Source organism: Colobus angolensis, unplaced genomic scaffold, assembly GCF_000951035.1.
Source record: "Colobus angolensis palliatus isolate OR3802 unplaced genomic scaffold, Cang.pa_1.0 Scaffold380, whole genome shotgun sequence".
NCBI classification, from domain to species: Eukaryota; Metazoa; Chordata; class Mammalia; order Primates; family Cercopithecidae; genus Colobus; species Colobus angolensis.
The window spans coordinates 1602473-1622994 of record NW_012117155.1 but is presented as its reverse complement, the minus strand read 5'-3'; the positions used below and the strand labels follow the sequence as shown (position 1 = coordinate 1622994).

Sequence of the window (20522 nt, the reverse complement as noted above, 5' to 3'; positions counted from 1 at the left end):
CCTGACCTCGTGATCCACCCGCCTCGGCCTCCCAAAGTGCTGGGATTACAGGCGTGAGCCACCATGCCCGGCAAAGTGCCTTTTAAAATAGTTGGACAGAATTGTAATTACCGTCTTTTATTATTTTGTTAGAAATAGTCTGCTTCTTTAGAAACAAAAATGGTGTTAGAACATCTGTATCTATATGTATGTGTTAAATACAGTCAGTAATACTTTATGGGACTTGAAGAAAAATTTAACTCTTGGGCAGTCCAGCTGTAAGCCAGAAATCTACTTGTTCTGTTGGGCAGGTGAATGGAGTAGAAATAGAATATTACACTTTGAGAGCTATCTAAAAAAGTCATGTTTCAGCTCTCTTGTTTTCAGATAAGGAGACGGAGGCCTAGGTAGGGGGAAAGAAAGGAATTGCTCAAAGTTATATTATTGTTTTATCTTATCTTAACTAGCAGAAGTTAAACTCCTCAGAGTCAGACTGTGTGTTTATACATCCCTATCTTTGCAGTTCACATAAGTCCTTAATAAGGATGGTTTGACTAAAATCAGTGAAAGACTAAGCAAAAAAAAAAAAAAAAGTAATCATCTGAATTTAAAAATGCACTCTGAGTCTTAGCTCCTCTATCTCAGGTCCTCAGATATCCTTTACCTGTGATATTTCTTGGTGAATTAATAAGACTCAAGACCTTACGTTTGTGCGAGGACTTTGCTTACTGATGGAGAATTCCCAGACAGCTCACAAGCGTGTGTCCTCTACTTAGAACCATCCCTTGTCATTTCAGCATTACCTGTGTGGAGCTGTTCTGCATTGGGTTTGCCCTAAAGCTAAATTTAAGTCATGTTGGCAGTCATTTGTACTTTTCAGTTGCAGCTCTATACTCTGGCAGCTTACAGCTTGTGGTGCTCAAGTCTGGATGTGCCTAGCTTATGTGTGCCTTTTAGTGTCACTCTTACCATTTGCTTGGTAATTGGAGGGAAAAAAAGAGGAAACATTTCGCTCAGTAGCAAATCAAAAATTATTTTCTCTTATGTGAAACATAAACCAGGAGTAAAGGTGGAGGTGTATATGGAGAAGCATTGTAAGGATGATGTATTAGTCCATTTTTACGCTGCTGATAAAGGCATACCCGAGACTGGGTAACTTATAAAGAAAAGGAGGCTTAATGAACTCAGAGTTCCATGTGGTTGGGGAAGCCTCACAATCATATCAGAAGACGAAGGGCATGTCTTACGTGGCGGCAGGCAAGAGAGAATGAGAGCTAAGCGAAAAGGAAAGCCCCTTATATAAAACCATCAGATCTCATGAGACATTCACTACCACGAGAACAGTATGGAGGGGAACTGCCCCCATGATTCACTTATCTCCCTCTGGGTCCCTCCCACAACATGTGGGAATTATGGGAGCTACAATTCAAGATGAGATTTGGGTGGGGACACAGCCAAACCATATCAGATGGTTAAGTAATTTATATGGCAGAAATATATAGAATAAGAAATCCTAGGCATGTACCAGCTGCCTTAAAGCATGGAAAATGGAGTAGGGGAAGAAAAGCAATTACCACCCCGTACCTTCTGAGCTGACCCCTAAGTACTGATAAAAATTTAGCGTAAATAAAGATTTAGCAGCCTTGAAGAATGTTTTCTAATTTTAGCCCAAAGAATAGGTGTCTGACAAATTGATCAAATTGCAATTTAAACTTACATTCCTGTGAAGAGGAAAATACTCCTTTGATATCTAGAGAATTTGAAGAGGTGACATGTCTCAGCCCCGGGACCATGCCTGACACCTGAATCTTAGCCCCAAGATATCAGAAGATAGGCACAGAGCTTTAACACTGTAGATGTGTTGATTCTGCAAATCACCTCGCCCACAAATAGATCTCTCTTTTTCTAATAGAGGAGGTGGCGAGAATCTTCCTGGGACTCATCTGTAGTTGGATGCTTTTCAGTTCAGTTTCAGATGAAAAAAATCTGAAGTTTTTGTATTTACTTGCCTTACTAACCACTCCTTAAGACAGCCTGGCATGTGAGCTCTGAAAATCAGAGCAGTATTCCAGCCCCTCCCTTTTCATCAATTAATGAATTAATTCTATATTCATTAAAGGTGATGTGTGCCAAACCAGGTCCTAAAGACACACCCCAGTAAGACAAGGTTGCTGCCTTCATGGAGTTTGACACTGGGGAGATAGACTTGTTGATGGGCAGCAGAGGTGCTCTGATGTAAGGGCATGGTGCTGTGGAAACAGGCACAGGGCCACTCAGCCTGACTTAGGTATCCAGGAAGGCTCCATGGAGGAAGTGATAGCTCTGTTGAGATGAGGAGATGCTTGGAAAGATACAAGGGGTGACTCTATGTATGTGTGAAGCATCTATTGGAATATGAGTGCTCCAGCACTGAGAGTTCTACGTTTAGATTACACTGTGAGTATAATCTGACTTTGTCTGATTGCTTTCCTTTGAGGTCTCATTCTATCTGTCTTTCTGTTTGTCTGTCTGTCAATCAGTCATCTGTCTCTGTCTGTCATCTATCTATAATCTATCTTTTTAATTGTGATAAAGTATACATAAAAGTTACCATCTTCATTTTTAAGTGTACAGTTTAGTGGTGTTAAGTACCTTGACATTGTTTTGCTATCATCACCACCATCCATGCACAGAACTCTTCTTATCTGCAAAACTGAAAATGTCTGTTAAACAACAACTCTCCATTCCTTCCTCCTCCTCCTAGCCCTTGTCAGCCACCATTCTACTTTCTGTCTCTGTGAATTTGGCTACTCTAGGTACCTCATATGAGTGGAATCCTACTGTATTTGTCCTTTTGTGACTGGCTTATTTCACTTAGCATAATCTCCACAAGATTTATTCTTGTCATGGGTGTCAGAATTGCCTTCCTTTTCAAGGCTGAATAATATTCAAGGTGCCATTTTATTAAAACCTCAAGCATATGTGAAATATTCACTGATCAACACATTAGTGAGCTCTCTATTCCCTTTACTGATAAGTCATTCATGCATTTTTCCCTCTCTCCCTCTGTTATTGATTACATGTTGGGTGCCAGACATCGGGCTAGTTGCTGCAAATACAAAGAACACCTGTATCTACTCCCCACCCCAAATACTGGTCCATCAGGGAGAGAAGCCCAATGAATTATTAAACAGTATTAGTGAAAGTGTAGTTGTATGTATGTAGTACTCTGGGACTTAACAGGTAACACAAACAGAAGCTGCATGGGAAAACCAAATAAGGCCTTACCAAAGAGGTAGCAATTGAATTGGCCTCTGAAGTATTTGTGGGAGCTTTGTAGGTGGTGAGGAAAGGCATTTCAGACAAGAGGAACAGCATAACAGTGGCTTGGGAGTCTGGTCTGTACACATAGGCAATCTTATGTGGTAGTTATCAATTAAATTATCAATTAAACTCTGGAGTCAGACTGTCTAGATTTAAATCCTGGCTCTTCCATTTCTCTGAGTGATGAGGCAATTTGTTTTGTTTTTGTGCCTTAGTTTCCTCATCTTTAAAATAGGAATAACAGTTATACTTTTCTCATAGTATTGTTATGGGTATTAAATGAGTCAAGACATACAAAGTGCTTAGAACAGGGTCAGGTACAGAATATATACTCTATAAGTGGTAGCTACTGTGATTGATTATTGCTTGTGTAATGTGTGAGGGAATATCAAGTCATTTGGTCTACCTAAAATAGGATATAATGTGTGTATGTGCAAATTGTCACTAGACATAAAGTTGATGTGTTAGTCTGTTTTCACAGTGCTGTGAAGACATACCTGAACCTGGGTAATTTATAAAGTAAAGAGGTTTAATTGTCTCAGAGTTCTGCATGGTTTGGGAGGCCTCAGGAAACTTATAATCATGGCAGAAGACAAAACAGATATGTCTTACATGGCGGCAGGAGAGAGAAGTGAGTGCTGAGCAAAGGGGGAAGCCCCTTATAAAACCATCAGATCTTGTGAGAACTCATTCACTATCATGAGAACATCATGAGGGTAACTGCACCCCGCCCCATGATTCAGTTAGCTCCCACCGGGTCCCTCCCACGACACATGGGGATCATGGGAACTACAATTCAAGATGAGATTTGGATGGGGACACAGCCAAACCATATCAGTTGGAGATTGCCTCGGCAGATCCTGATGATAAAGGATTCAAGTGTCCCCATATCTGTGACTTCTAAGCTTTCTTCTTGTATTAAAGTGCTTGAATATCTGAACTTGTGTCTGATGTTTACTTAGATTTTTTTTTATTATACTTGTTAAGTTCTAGAATACATGTGCACAACGTGCAGGTTTGTTACATATGTATATTTGTGCCGTGTTGGTGGGCTGCACCCATTAACTTGTCATTTACATTAGCTATATCTCCTAATGCTATCCCTCCCCTCTCCCCCGACCCCATGACAGGCCCTGGTGTGTGATGTTCCCCTTCCTGTGTCCAAGTGATCTCATTATTCAATTCCCACCTATGAGTGAGAACATGCGGTGTTTGGTTTTTTTGTTCTTGCGATAGTTTGCTGAGAATGATAGTTTCCAGCTTCATCCGTGTCCCTACAAAGGACGTGAACCCATTCTTTTTTATGGCTGCATAGTATTCCATGGTGGATATGTGCCACATTTTCTTAATCCAGTCTATTAAATTTTCTTTTTAAAAATATTGGAATCCTTTCTTAAAAATTGCAAAAAACAAAGGAACATTGAAAAAAGTATAAGACAAAAAACTGCAATATCACTGTCCTAACTTAGTAACTATTTCCTTTTTATTTTCACTTTGTGTAGCTATATGCATAAAACTAGTTATAGTCATTATATAATTTTGCTTTGCTTTTAAAAATTCATATTCTGTGATAAATTTTCCCTTATGTTTTAGTTCATTTTAATTATTCTTATAAATGAATGCTCAACTTTCCTTTGCATTCATGTACCTTTTTTTAAGTCATTCTCTTTTTCATCATATTGTAGTTTTGTCATCTACATGTTTGTGCTCATAATTTTTGTCTTCTAATGTATTTTCTCTTTTTGATAAATTTCTAGGGTTAAGATTGCTAGGTCAAAGGATTTAAGCCTTTTGAGACTCCCAATAAAGGTACCTAATTGAATCTTCACATGTACACCACCAGCAGCATATTTTCTATGTCATATTCACTAGAGATGTGATTATAGTCTTTAAATTCTTGCTGATTAAGAGGTTTAAAATAACCCCTTGAGTTTGCTTGAATTTGCCATTTTTCTCCCTCCTAGTGATTGTGCATATTTTCCCGTATGCTTATTCTCCTCTGTAATTGTCTATTCATCATCCCTTTCTGGTTGTGTTCTTGATATTTTCCAGTATAAATCTGTATTGTTTATTTACCTTATTGGTTCTGTGTTGGAGAAAAATGCAGGTGCAGGATATTAAAGAGGAGGTCAAAAAGTCTTTTTTTCCCCTGCCTTGCAGTAACAAGGCTCTTATCCTTGCAGTTGTGGTTGTGTGAAAACAAAAAGAAGCACAAGCTTTTGCCTCATGCCAGTGCTCCTGGGATCACTGTGGCCAGAGTCTGGGCTCTCCAACAGCCTTGTTTTTCAGCTGCCTTTCTTTTCAGCAGGAAAATCATGTGGCTGGCTGTTATCTCAGCTCTAACTGTGTGTACACTTTGTTTAGAGGGCCTGGCCTGCTCTTCGCATCCCACAAGCACCTGATACAGAGCCAGCACACAGTAGGCAATTTGTTTTCACCCACCATAGATCAGAGGTTGGAATGTACCTTTTTTGATATCTTCATCTGCCTCCTGTCCCCTTTACAGCTTCTCTGTTTTAAGAGGTCTTGAAGCTATTATTGGATTACCTCTAGTGATGGGAGGTTTACTCTCTCACAAATACATTTAGACCTTGAGCTCAAGGTGAGATAAACCTGAGTTTGAATTTCAGCTTGACTACTGACTAGTGGCACGATTCTGGACAAATAATATTTCTAAACTTCATTTTATTTATCTGAATAACAGAGATAGTAATATTACATTTCTACCTCTTATAATTGTGATGAGGATTAAGTGAAATAACAAAAGTTAAATTCTGGACTCTAAAGAAGTCAAACTCATAAAAGTAGAGAGTAGAATGGTAGTTACCAGAGGTTTTAGGGGTGAGAGGGTGGGTAGGGAAAGGGGAGCTTGGTCAAAGTGAGAAAAGTTTATCTTAGGAGGAATAAATTCTGGTGCATAACATGATGACTATAGTTACTAATAATTACTATATATTTCAAAATAGCAAAAAGAATTTAAATGTTCTTATCACAAAGAAATGATACCTGTTGGAGGTGATAGATATGTTAATTCATCAGATTGGATCATTCCACAATGTATACATGTATGGAAATATCACATCGTACCCCATAAACATATACAACTATTATTTGTCAATCAAAAATAAAACTTTAAAAAAGGAAAGGCTTGACCCCTATTCCTCACATAGTGTCAAATAAATTTAGTTGTGAATATAAATTTTATTCACCATTACAAGGTGTATTTCCTTAAACTTTTACTGTCTATTAGAATCTCGGTGATTTGGCAAAGAAGCCATAGCTCAGCCTCCAGCTCTTATAGTGGCCTGGAATTTGGAGTATATTCTTCTGTAATGGAGATGTGGGAGGGTATTGTCTTTGAGCTGATTCCAGAGTGGGCCGTGGTCCAGAGGTGGGACTGGGCAGTGCTGTAATATGTCCAGGCTAGCACCTTCTCGGTTTTCAAAGTCCGATTACAGAGACCTCTTGTTTGTCCTTCTCATTCTTGGCTGGTGTTCTTGCCTTGGCATCCTCAATAGAAAATAGATAAAAACGTTTAGAAGAAATGAAACTCTGATCCACATATTAGTTATCTGTTTCCCTCCACAGGAAAGGGTTTACTTTAGCAAAAAGAGGTAAAAGTAGAGATCATACTTCTAAATTCATAGCAATATATGTCGAGCTCATTGACAGCACTCAATAAATGCTGTTTTTATTAGTATTACAGGTAAGCCAATACGACGGTGACCTGGGCATAGGGTAGGCAGGGCCTAACTCTTCTCTTGTCTCCAGACTTTAGCACTTCGGTATTTTTGCTGAGAATCTGATTAATGATCTGAAGGTCTCCTGTGATTTAAGCAGATAGCTTTTATCCTTGGGGAACCAATATAATTAGTATTAGCACTAGGTTCATAGATCTTAAGATTATGGAGCTCGTCTTTGTCCAACCCATCTCACTATGCTTTGTAGAGAATAACTTAGCAGAAACAGCCCCCTGCTAGGTGTCTTGGTAATTGCTTCCTAATAACTGTTAATTTTTAGTTTTATGACTAAAATATTAGGGAGTCTGGTGAATTTAAGAAATAGTGTTGAAGTGATGGTAATTAAGATTTTAAAAGTTGCCTGTATGACAAATGAAATAGATTTAAGGTGGGGGGAAAAGGTTACCCATGAACAGGGGTGGTATTGAAAATATTTAACAACCAGTCTGGAAGGGTATTGACACAGTAGAAACTACTGCAGGCCTCTAGATTTGCCAAACACCTATCCTTGTTGAATAGTGAGGAGACTTTGGGGCACTATGAGGGGGACAGAGCATTCAGGGGAGCTTGGGGCACTGACTCTTTACATGCTGTTATGAAAGTATTTCAGTATTTTAAACAACCAGTATAACTGTAACAGTCAAGTACTGGAGGTGGTGTGGGAGAGTGTCTGAAATTGGCAGGTGTTCAAAGGTGTTGATAGATTCTTCACTTGTCATCTTTAATTCATTGCTGAGAAAACTTTAGTTGCGCTAGGCCAGATTATCCCCAAAGGTGCTTGGGCAGTGTCACATTAGGATTTAGGGCTGTCTGTTTAGACAGCACTGGGACATGTCCTTTTATTCAGAAAACACTGTGTATATGGTGTGAGAGGCACACAGCCCCTGTCTTCATGAGGTCCCCAGTCCATTGGTGGCCTTGAAATTGTTCTGCTCTTTGACTATAGGCTAGGAATCTGTCCTTGAGAAATGATTACAAGGATGTTTGCCACAACAGTGAAAAGTGGGGCAAAATCCAAGCATGGGAAAAGAGCTAAATCATAGCATGTCCACCACCCAGAATATTATGTACCTCTAAAAATCACAGATACGAAGACGTTTTCAGGACTCAGGAACTAATTCTGACTGTGAAATGTTGGGTGGGCAATAAAAACCTAAAGCTATAAGGAATAATTCGTGTAAGAAAGGACATCAAAATGCCTGGTTAGCACTGAGTATTATTTGATGGTGGAATATGGGTAAAGTTAATTTTTTTTATGGATATTTCTATATGTTCCAGTTTTTTTGGTCATCTGTGGGTATTTTATAACTAGAGGTGTTCCAGAAATATTTTTAAAAACACAATTAAAAATTTAAAAATTATTGTATAATTAGTGAGTGGGTGAACATGTTGGATTTAAACTTGGAGAAGCACATTTGGAGGTTGTATTTATCTCATGTAAAGAAAACTGCTGACTCGGTGGAATAAAAATAAGAGGCCTAGATCAGCCTCCTCATGTTGAGGCACCCAGCTCCCCTAGGCTTCCAGACTGCACGGGTTCTGAGAGGCCCTAATGGGCTTGTTGAAAGGCTCTACTTGGCTTCTTATTAATGTCCCTCCCTTAGCAGTGCTCTGCTCTGCTGGCTAACCTTGTCAGAAGGTTACCCACAGCTCTCCAGGGCTCGGCTAATTTTAAACCTGGTCAGGGAGTGTGGTGGCATTGCTCTGCAGAGACACGAACAGCTCCCTGGGAGACGCTGCTGGGGAAAGATGAGTCGAGTCTACGGTTTTTTCTCATCCTCATGTAAGTGACCAGGCACGCTGAACAAGCAGAGAGAGCTGGAATAATAATGAGAGCTTTTATGGTAAAAACCAGGATTATTAAAGATCTTTTAGCAGTGTCATTGCTGGTTGATAATTGCACGGTGTGATGTGCCCTGCATGAACTGTGTTAATTCTGACCACACTAGGAGTAGCAAGGTGAATGAGATCCTCTCTTCTGGGAACTAGACTTTGGCTGCTTTTAAAGACAGAATGAAACTACAGTGAATTTCACTACTTATTTGGTATTCTTTTAACTTTCCAGGACTCAGACTCCATTGGTGATAGGTTCTTCTATGAAGTTTTTGATCGATTTGATTGGGAGAGGGCTATTTCTGAAAAGCTAAAAAAATTTAAAAAGACAGAATCACTGCCTGTTTGCATGTCAACTGCTGGTCTGGCTGCCTCTAAAATTGTGATTTTGTTTGTTTGTTTGTTTTTTTTTTGACTGTTTGCAATAGAGTCTTCTTCAGAATACGACTGTGTCTTATAATACGTGCAGCCCTGATACTGTAAAATGAAACATAAATCAGTATCTGCAAAATAATGTGACAATTGAGAACCTTTTCCCCATCAAAATTAATTGTTTTTTCAAAAAACTTAGCCCATATTTTTCTGCTTAGAATTTTTTTGTCCGTCTACCTTTCACCACCTTCAGGTTGGGCATCTAAATGTGCCTATTAGAGTTGGCTCTGTCTTCTCCTGCCAAGGCATTCATAGCTTCTTTTGTACGTACGAGATTACAATGGGAAACCCATTCCACCCAGTGGATAGCCTGGTCTTGAGGCTTACCTGCCTGACTTAAAGAAGTGCATCTTTTCTTGTAGCTGGGCCTATATCCACCCACTAATAAAACAGTTGCTAGGAGCAAATTAAAGAGACATTGTGTGTGGAGTAAACCAAGATGAAAGAACAATGGATGGAGAATCAATACCCTCCTAACTCCCAACAGTGATTGAAGTTAACTTTATTTGAAATATCCAGGCTGGGCCAGACCACATCAAGCTAGCAGCATTCTTGCACGAGAGTAGCACGGGAGTGAACTTTGATTTCATTTTAGGGAAGAAGAAAAAATAATGAATAAATGCTTTTTAATAGCCTTTTCCCTCCCTTGAAGTCCTGCCTCTTCTACAATAAACCTAATTAGCTTCGACATATTTGGATTTAGTTTTGAGAAAATTAAAGCTGAGTAATATTAGGAATTTGTTGAGTGGGAATACTTGTTTAAACCTTCGTTGACCCAAATATGACTTTTATAAATGGTATTAAATAAGCAAACTAAAGAAAACTTCATCCCGTCTTGTCCTAAAATAATATGTTTAAAAGCACATTCAGAGTTAAGTATAATATAAATATGTTACCCTGATTAGATACTAAATGAGTTACTGAAGAGGCTGTAGTGGCGATATTGAGTGTAGTTATGAATTTAATGCTCATTTCTTAAAAACCAAGTCCTCTTTGACGCATGTTCAAAGGTCTTCCTTTTTTTTCTTCTCCTGAGCTTCTCTTTCTCACCTCTGGGACACTTCCCTCCTACACTTGGCCCACATGCGTGGTTTAGGCAGGCCCACTGTTATTTTTGTGGTAACCTGACACTTTGGGCCCAGGGCAGCCCCCTGGCCCCTGTGGGAGGTGAGCTGGCTGAGAGCCAGGCTGCATTCTCCCAGGATGAGCTGCTGCTGAAGCAGGCTGGGCTGAGGGCTGTGGGCAGGCTGCAGCAGGGGCCGGGATGCCACAGACCAGGGGTCTGGGGGGTCACCAGTGAAGACCTCAGCAGGTGGCAGGCCCTGCCTGAGGTTAAAGCAAGGTGGAGTTGGTTGTTGAGGCTACAGACCAGGTAGTCAGGGTATTTGGAAACCTGAGGAAGGTTTTGAGGCCAGTGAGTCTCTTTTATCTCACTTTGTGGTTCTAGTCTAAGGTATGCCTGAGGCTGTCCTTGTAATTCCTTAGACAAGGATGAATTTCTTAAGAATCATCAAAATTGTATTAACATTTTAGGTTAAAATAAAGCAAATGGTTATTTGTTGAGCTGGGCTAGGGGGCTGGAGTGGGGTACAGAATTGAATGGGAAATAGTGCCTGCCTTTGAAAATTTGCATTATAACAGGGAAGAAGGTGAATACATAAGCAGTAGTTATTAATTATTATTTTTTAATTTTTAAATTTTTAAAACAGTTTTTGAGACAGTGTCTCGCTATGTCATCCAGGCTGAAGTGCAGTGGCACAATCTTGGCTCATTGCAACTCCACCTTATTACAGGTGTGAGCCACTACGCCTGGCCTATTAGTATATATTAGTATATATAACTACTCTGCCGTATGTATTCTCCAGATGTCCAAGGTGATCCCTGTCCAGGCATCTTGGAGTGCATGTATAGCTAGAATGTTGGGGTCCTGGATGAGTGGCTGGAGGAGCAGGCTGAGAACAGGTATGAAAGGCCAGGGGTCTCATAATGCAGTTGAGTCCTGAGTGAGTGGGAGTCTGCTGAATGACTTCAAGTGAATGTATGATAAAAGTCCTATTTGCATTTTAGGAAAACCTTTCTGACTGCAGGATAGCATAGGAGAGACTTGCTAAAAATATGTCTCCTGGGATTCTGATTCAGTATTTCTGGCATAAAGCTGGGAATCTCTATGTTTAAGAAGCCACCTATATCATCCTGTATAAACAGGCTTGGGGACCAGGTTGTTGGCAGTGGTGAGAGTGTGGGGAGTTGGGGGACAGCTCAGCTCTGGCAGAGTGCTGAGGCAGAAATGGTGCGGTCCTTTCCTTGAGACAGGAGCAAAGTTAGTGGGGTAGAGAGGAGCAGAGGGGATCGGGGGAGGCTGGGGGACTGGGGGTCAAGTGGATGTTCTTGGTGATCATCTAGATCAGGAGGGGAGGAGGGGAACCTAGGATAGTGGCCCTTCCTTTGGGTGCTGCTCCAGCCAGTTTACCTGAGAAACATCATCTCTGAGAGGAGGCTGTGGGATTGGGTTTTTTCTCTCAGGACTTGGGAGTCCTTTTGGATTTTCATGGGGACTTTTACAGATAGATCCTTAATCAGCAATGTGACGTTGAAGGTGTCAGGGCCCAGTGTGCCAGAACTGTGTGTGTGTGTGTGTGTGTGTGTGAGGATTTGCACTGGTTTGCTTTGCCTGTGGGGAACTTTTGGCCTCTGAAGTCACATCCCCTACATAGAGTCACCATTAGGCAGTTGGACTGAGAGGGAATCTGCACCTGGAAGTCTCCCCGAGAAGGAAGGCTTTAGTGGCCATTTGTAGGTGTAATCGGAAATGGATTACATTTTAATTAAATCTAAGGGGCTGAGAGCTCATCTTGTTCCTCTGCCAGGGTTAACAGAATCTGTAGAAGGATGTAGTCTTGGAAGGAAATATAATACTCCCCCTCCCCCCACCGGACACCCTGCCCACCTTTTTCCCTAAAGAAACTGCATGTGTGCTGGGGAACCTTAGAAAATGTGGATTGAATGAAGATGTGGCCTTTGCATATTTTACTGAATTCAGCGGACTGATTTGTTGGGGTTTGTCAGAGGGGAGCGGGAGGAGACTGCTGGCTGGAGAGGGCTCACAGCACCCTGGGCCATGGGGAAGTGAAGGCAGGAGAAGGCAGGCCTGATGTCAGATGTGAGCGTATCAGACTTTCTGTCTGCACCTCTCTTGGGCTGGGCGTCTTGCCCCCACTGAATGCCCTGGCAGTGCTTGTGGACAGCTCAGAGCTGGTGGTGTGCCCACAGCAGTGCTCCAGTAATATTTGTTCATTTGAATGAGTGGTTTGTCTGAGGGGGGAACAGTAGTTACTCACTTATACTGCCTCAGCCAGTATTCAACTAAAGTGCCAAGATTCTTTCTCTTGCTGAACTTGAACTGGATGTAAAACAAGGACCAGGTTTACATTTTGAGGATTGGGATGGGGTGTGGGTGGGGCTGTAATTGGCCCCTGTATTTGCATCTCTCAATGTGAGACCTGTTTTGCAGCTGCGCCATCACTGTGTCATTAAATGGCAGATTGTATTTCTCGTTTGAAGGGTGGGGACTTGCTTGTGTTGGTTGATCATTGGGGACCCAGTTGACATTTGTGAGCCATCAGTGTTGAGTATTTTGGGTTAAATTCATGCATTAGCTCGTGTCGGCATTAGTTGGTGTTTGCACATTGGCCAAATGCAGACGTGTGTCTCTGTGTAAGTGTAGCAGCCTGGTTCCCATGCTGGGCTTGAGTGTGACCCTGCTGTCAGCTCACAGCCTGTCTTTAGGGACCAGGGGAGTATGTTGAGTGCTTGAAGACAAAGTCTGATGAACATTCATTAGAAGGGCTGAGTGATCAGGTACTGAGCAGAGTTAATCCCATGGCTCTGGGTTGTTTAAACAAACACACCTTTATAAACTTGGAATACTTAAGGGAGACGTCACATTGTAATATTTCAGTTTATCTAGAGAACTGTTCTGGCCTTGGACCATACTGAAAATACTTTTGATTTAAAAATGCTAATTCCAGATATATAACATTCTCTGTTCTTCACCCTTTATCTTCCCAAGTAGACAGATATACACACACACGTACATCTTCAGGAGTTGCTCACACACTCCTGGTGTTTCTGTGTTTTCCTGCTTTTTGTATGAAACAGTCCACCTTCTGTCATGGCCTGTGAGGCCCCCTGTGATTGGCTCAGCTTACATTTTCAACCTCTGCTCTAGCCTTTCTACTTTCTCGCTTGGCTCTCTCTTCCCCACATCTCCTCCACTAATACTTGGCCTATGAGTCTGGTTCAGCCTTTCAGACCAGCCTAAATGCCACCCCCCGAGAAATTCATTGATCCGAGAGACAGAATAAACTCCTCCAACAGCAGTCTGTTGATTCCTCTATTGCATGAGGTGACATATTTATTCACCTGTTCATTCATGTGTTCACCCATTGACTCATTATTTCCGGCAACCATTCAATCTTCTTTTTTGGGAAGCAGTTGCCATGTGCTAGGCATTCTGCTGAATGCCAAACATAGAAAAATGACTAGGCTGGGCAAGGTGGTTCACGCCTGTAGTCCCAGCACTTTGGGAAGCTGAGGCAGGAGAATCGCTTGAGGCCCGGAGTTTGAAACGAGCCTGGGCAACATAGTGAGGCCCCGTCTTTACAAAAATCCAAAATAATTAACTGGGCATGGTAGCATGTGCCTGTAATCTCAGCTACTTGCGAGGCTGAGGCAGGAGGATGGCTTGAGCCCTGGAGGCTGAGGCTGCAGTGAGCTGTGATTATGGCACTGTATGTATTCCAACCTGACTTCAAAAAAAAGAAAAAAGAAAAATGACAAAAGGCACAGGCCTAACCCTTAAAGATCTCACAAACCCTCTAAGGTGAGAGACACATCATTCCTATACGGTGAGTGAGTTCAGTTCATTTGTACTGGCTGGCAAAGGTGCTACCTGTAGGAACACAGAGGAGTGGGGAAAGGTCAGGTCAGGCTTCCCAGTGGAGGGGTTTGAAGTCTTGCAGGTATATATACTTATTTGTCTCCCTGCCGGAGAGGGTGCTTGTTGAGGACAGGGAATGTGGTATCTTTATCTCCATATCCATTGCTTGGCACATATGGGTGAAGAGGCAGAGGTGGGAGGGGCTTTCAGTAAATGCTTTACCACATTCAATTGAAACAGATAATTAGAAAACAGAAACTTTCCCTTTCATGTTTATGAAAAACATGTTTTTCCTCATGTTTCAGAATCATTTTAAGGCAGCATGCAAGACTGTAAAATAGCATAAATAGAAGGTGAGAGAAAGAAGGGAGAAAAAGAAGAGGATAGAGGTGAAGACTGAAAGTGGACTTAGGAATGAAACCAAACTTGCTGACCAAAACCACCTCTGAGCGCTCTCCGAGGGGCCTGCCAGTGTGGCTCAGTGCACTTTGGTGGCTAGTGAGTAAAGGAAAGGCCAATGGCTTGACCACGAGGTAAAAAACACATTGCGTTTTGTTTGCCGTAGAACTTTCCTTTGGGATTTTTGTAAAGATCTGTCTGTGTGACGTGATGAGCAGCATCTTCCACATCCTTGCAGTCAATCTAGAGACAAATCCCATAGGCTGTTTCTTCTAATAACCCTTCATATGCTGATGGCAGCACTTCAAAGCATAATTCAATAAAAGCAAATGTTTTCAGGGCTCCTGGAATAATCTTTCTCTAAGGTAACTGTGGAATCAGAAAGGCACTGAAACAGGGCAGTTTGGTTTTTTCATTTCTTTATTTTACTTTTTAAAATAATTTTTAACTGAAGTCTAAGTTACAGAAAAGGGCACACACATCATCAGTATTGAGTCCCTTGTGTTTTTCCATTTGAACGTATTGGCATCCAGAGCCATTGATCTGCGATCTGCACTGACATGACGAGAACCTCCTAAGCCTCCCCATGCTGCCTTCCAGTCAGTACTCCCAACCCTAAAGGGTGGTTACTACCCTGACTTCTAATAACATAGCTGAATTTTGTTAGTGTTTGAATTTGGTATGAATGGAAGGAGACAGTGTAGTATGTATTTCTTTGTATCTATTTTTTTTTCCTCAATATTGCATTGGTACAATTCACCCATGTTGTTACTTGTAGTTGTCATTTATTTATATTCTTATTGCTGTCCCATAGAACTTTCTGTGGCTGTGAAATGATTTTTAGCTGTGCTGTATGACACAGTAGCCACTTGTGTATATTGAGCTCGTGAGATACGGGTAGTATGACTGGACAACTGAATTTTTAATCTTATTAATTTACATTTAAATTCACAAATGTGTCTAGTGCCTACTGCGTTGGACAGTGCAGCTGTATACCGTTATATTTTATGAATATGCTACAGTTTTTTGTTTTTTTTTAAGACAAGGTGTGTCTCTCCCAGGCCAGAGTGCAGTGGTGTGATCACAGCTCACTGCAGCTTGACTGCCTGGGCTCAGGTGATCCTCCTACTTCAGCCTCTGGGGTAGCTGGGACTACAGGCGTGTGCCACCAACACCCAGCTAATTTTTTGTATTTTTATTGTAGAGATGGGGTCTCACTATGTTGCCCAGGCTGCTCTCAACTCCTGTGCTCAAGCAACCCGCCCGCCTCGGCCTCCCAAAATGCTGGGATTACAGATGTGTTCCACAGCGCCCAGCCTGATTATGCTATAGTTTATATGTCCTATTGTTAATAAAAATGTGGCTGTTTCTGACTGTTACAAACAACGAAAATATAAACATTCCTATACCTGTCTTTTGGTGAACATAAGCATGCATTTCTTTAGCATCTGTACCTGGGATTTGGCATTGCTGAGTCAGAAGGTATGCATATAATCAGTTTTGGTATGTAGATATTACCAAAGAATTTTCCAGAATGATTGTACCAATTTACGCTCTCACCAGTTCTTTGAGAGTTCCATTTACTCCATATCCTTGAAAACCCTTAGTATTAGTCTCTTTATTTTAGCTCTTCTAGTGGCTGGATAGACGTATTACATTGCTTTATGTTTGTGGGCCATTTGTTTAGGTTTCATAACATTAGCTTTTTCCTTTTTTTTCTATTGGGTTGTCTGATTTCTTATTGTTTGGAGTTCCTGTAGGATGAAGGATATGAGTCTCTGTTGAATAAATGTGTTGCAAGTATCTACTTTGTGGCCTGCTTTGATTTTCTTAATGGTTCTTTCAAGAAAGCGAGTTCTGAGTTGTGATGTGGTCCAGTTTATCATGTTTTTCCCTCCTGATTAGTGCTTCTGTGTTCCTTTAAAGTGATCCTCGACTGCTTTATGGCCGTGTAGGTAATCTGCTAAGTTTTCTTCTAAATTCTTTATTGGTTTTTTACTTTCAGATCTAAAGTCTATTTCAGATGGATTGTAAACTATTGTGTGTGTGGTGTCAATTTTAATTTTTTTTGTATGGATATCAATCAACCTTGCTCATTTATTGGGGAAAAAAATTTCTTTACTCAGGGTAATGCATTGTCACTTTTGTTACAAATCAAGTGAATGTATGTGTATGAGTTTGTTTCTAGACTCTGTATTCTGAGCCCTTGGGCTATTTTCTTTATCTTTGTGCCAGTACTATACTATTAATGACTAAGCTTTGCATTGAGGTTTCGTATTGGGCAGTTTAAGTCGTTCAACTTTGGTTTTGTTCTTCAGGATTGCACAAGAGCTGCATTTATTCAAGCAGGTTCGTTTTATTTGTTGTTTTACATTGTCTCACTTTTATCCAGCATCCAAATGTTATTTGACACTGTCCTAGGTTGTAGAGGTCACACAGGCTCTGCCTCTGCCCCAGAGGAGTTTTGTGATCATGTTTTGGAACTTAGAAATATCCATGTATGATTTGGGTACGCTATGAGGATCTGTATGCTCAAATCCATTAGAAATGGGTAAAGGCAGATAGACCAGATCTGACACCCACACAAGAGAAAGTGACAGCCTGATTTCTGATAGTCTAGAGGATGGGAAGGAAAACAATGTGATGAATTGTGGTTTTGGTTCCTTAGGTTGACAGGAAAGAGTTTTTTCGTTTTGGGCATGTTAGAGCCTAGATTTTGGATCCTGATGTGAGTGCTGATGAGATCCACTTGGATCCATTAGATCTTGAGAGCACTGAATGTCAGGGGCTGTGGTTGAAGGACCAGAGCAGGGCTTGGCCTTCGCAGTTCAGCTCTTTAAAATGCCGTCTTGATTCAGGTTTTCCTTGTTGATTGGCTTATGACTCAATCAGGAGTGAAGTGTGGATTTCCCTATTGCTTCCCTTCCCAACCCCCAGAATGCCTGTTTCAATAATTTAGGATAGATGGGGCATGGCCAGAATGAGAGAAGCATCCAAAGTCATAGAAGCTGGTGGAGAAGGCCCTGGACTATTTTTGTATGCAAAATAGGGAGGGCCATTTCTGATGCGGCACAATTATAATTCTGAATCAGCCAAGGGGTCACATCTGGGCCGGTTGCTGCTGGGACTTGGAGTGAGGCCAGTGCCAACATACTATTTAAGTTGGCTGTCAACAGACTGTGTAACATTGGGTGAGTCTTGCCTGGCCTTTAGTAAGCAGGGATGACTCCCCAGGCATTTACCCATAGACTTGCCTCTTAGGGAGCCATTTCTAATGGCATAGGACCCATTTCTAGGCATTCCATCAGTCATGCAGCTGAGGGGACTTCTTGAAATGGTGTATATACTTATATTTTATCTTGTATGTTGATGTCTTTTTACTTCTGCTTTTGATTTTTACTTTATGCTCATTGTCATTTAAAATACTGAGCTATAATAATCGGATGGTGAATCTTACCAACTGAGAAAGTGATGTGATCCATAGGTTAGTGGCTAAGGAGTATTGTTTTCCTGGTGTTTTCTTTATTTTTAGTAAGCTTTATGGTTGGTTAGTCTACCCCAAGTGTATGTTCACTCTACAGGCGTACTGGAATTGGGGAGTTAGTCTTAAGGTTTTTTTTGACTGTGACTCCTGGGAAAAGGCTTATGAGTTTTCCTTTTGAAATACTGACAGCTCCTTACTGCTAACAGTTGGGACGTTTGCTCTCTTAAAACAGGAAAGAAGCTTCTGTTTCTGGGTTTGAAATGTGTTTCCCGAGATTAAGTTGTCCAGTTCCCAGGGTGGGAGCGACTTGGGCTCCGAGACTTGGGCTCTGAGTCATGTCCCCTGGCTCACGCTCACTTTGCGCATGCACTGTCTTCGTATCAGGTCTTTGCTTTGGAATGGTCAGATAGGATAGACTGCCTGAAACTGGGGCTGTGGCCTTGTCCTTTTGAAGGAGTCTGCTGATGAAGAACAACAATGATCAGCTTGACTGGTGGTAGTGACAAGAGAAAGGAAGGGGCAGGATTTCTGTTCTCAATGGCTAACAGATTCATTAAGGGGATGGGGTGGGCGATTACCCTAAAGGCTGGTAATGCAGAGTGGTCCCATCAGAGCTGCATAGCATGAAATCAATCAGAGCTTTTCTTGAGCTGTCACCTGGGCAAGTACTTAGGGCTGATGGAGCGGAGAATTAATCAGGGGTTCTCAGGAGGGTAATGCTAAGTCCTCTAATGGGATGCTCAGCATTGGAGCTTGGTGAAGAGATACTGGCTTGTTGATGGGATTCTGTTGACACGGAAGTGATTTTTGAAAACGAGAAGGAGTAATTATCCACTCCTCCCTGCTGAAATTAGAGGGAACCTGTTGGCAGTTGGCACCAAGGCTCACTGGCTGCTACTGTCGTCGTGGCAGATGTTGCCTCAATTCTCAGCATCAGCATTCCCATTCCCTGATAATTCTGCCCTGTCTCTGACAATGACATACTTTCTGTGCTTCTGTCTCTTTTGTGATTGCCTACAAAATCCAGGCTGCCGATCTTCACCTATATTTTCCTCAGGCCACTTGTTAGCAAGGTTGGCTGGTGTCTTAAATGGTAGGAAAATAATAACACAACCCACTTTACATATGCAAAAGTAATTAACCATTATTAGTGTCTGACATTCCTCTCAGCTGCCCAGAGTGGTGAGTCAGGATCATCACTATTCATTAGGAATTAATTAGACTGTCCTTGATGATGTCACTCATGGACAGAGCTAAGAATTCAGCACTGCCTACATCCTGCTGTCTAGTGAGGGTACAGTGTGTCTGATATTCCCACAGAATGTGCATCCTGTCTGGAAAATTACTCCTAGATTCAATCTCTGTGAAGCATAGGACTTTGGACAATTTATTTAGGTCTCTGAACCTCACAAGGTGGGGATAATACTGAAGGGGGAGGTGCAGCAATTAAATAAGATCCTCCAGGCAGAAACTGCTGGCATTGTGCCTGACACCTAGTTCTGGGAGAAGGCTGAACTTGGATTTGAGGTACCAGTTCACTTTGGAAGTAAAGCACCATTTTCCCCCCAGTCTTTTTGTTGGAGGGCAGCTTTTCTCCTATGAGAGAAATTTGGACTTTGACTAAGATTACAGTGACCTTCGGACCATCAAATATTTGGTTGAGTTGTCCACTATAAATATTCCAACCATGTGATTCTCTTTCTAGAAACCCTGAAGTGGTCCTCACTTGTACTGACTTCTCTCTCCTCCTGGGCTGTGAGAAATCTTTTCTCTTAGTGCTGGTCCCGTTGCCACTGTCTGTGTGCTGCCCTTTGCTCTCCTGCTCACTCAGATTTGCTTTACCATTTGTCACCTTTTCGAATTTCTTCCTTGGCCACCTCCTTGGCTTCTGGTTTTTACACCCTGGCCACTCTGCCTCCCTTATCTCTTTCCCTGTAGCTGTCACCTTTTGGTAATTTTCTTCTCCAGTCATCAAAAGGGAAAGGGAAATGGAGAAGGCAAAATTATATATTATCTCAAAAATTACCATTCTCCTCAAAATGAGATTTGCTCATGATAAAAGATTACCTCTTAAAGGACCCAAATCTTACTTGTCCCTCTAACACAGAAGGACTATTAGTTGCCAATAATTGTGATTAAGAAATTGGATCAGCCAGCCAACTCTTTGTTGTTTACACTGTGCCTGGCTTAAAGTCTGTCTCCTTGTGTCCTCCTAATTTGGTGATTTCCTCTGGGTCTCTTACTACTCATTGGAACCTTGGCCAGAGTCAGGAATGTGAAAGTAGCTGAAACACTTCCTTTTCTTGTGGAAACTTTGGGTGATACACTCAGTCATGTTGTTATCAAAGAATATTTGTGTCGTCTGGTTGTTGCTTTGCCTTTTCCTTTCTCCTTTTCTTTTCTTTTCTTTTCT

General features: G+C 41.5%; 1 protein-coding gene across 2 annotated transcripts in view; it reads left to right on the top strand.

The window, feature by feature from the left end:
* Positions 1–20522, top strand: part of TEAD1 (TEA domain family member 1 (SV40 transcriptional enhancer factor)) — a 270625-nt gene that overhangs the window by 63341 nt on the left and 186762 nt on the right. Inside the window, exon 1 of one of the 2 annotated variants that reach the window (XM_011954266.1) lies at positions 8706–8805. The exons of the other annotated variant lie outside the window; for it this stretch is intronic. The gene's annotated coding sequence lies outside the window, so the exon portion shown is untranslated. Of the gene's footprint in view, positions 1–8705; positions 8806–20522 lie in introns of those variants that run through there. 2 annotated transcript variants of the gene reach the window in all.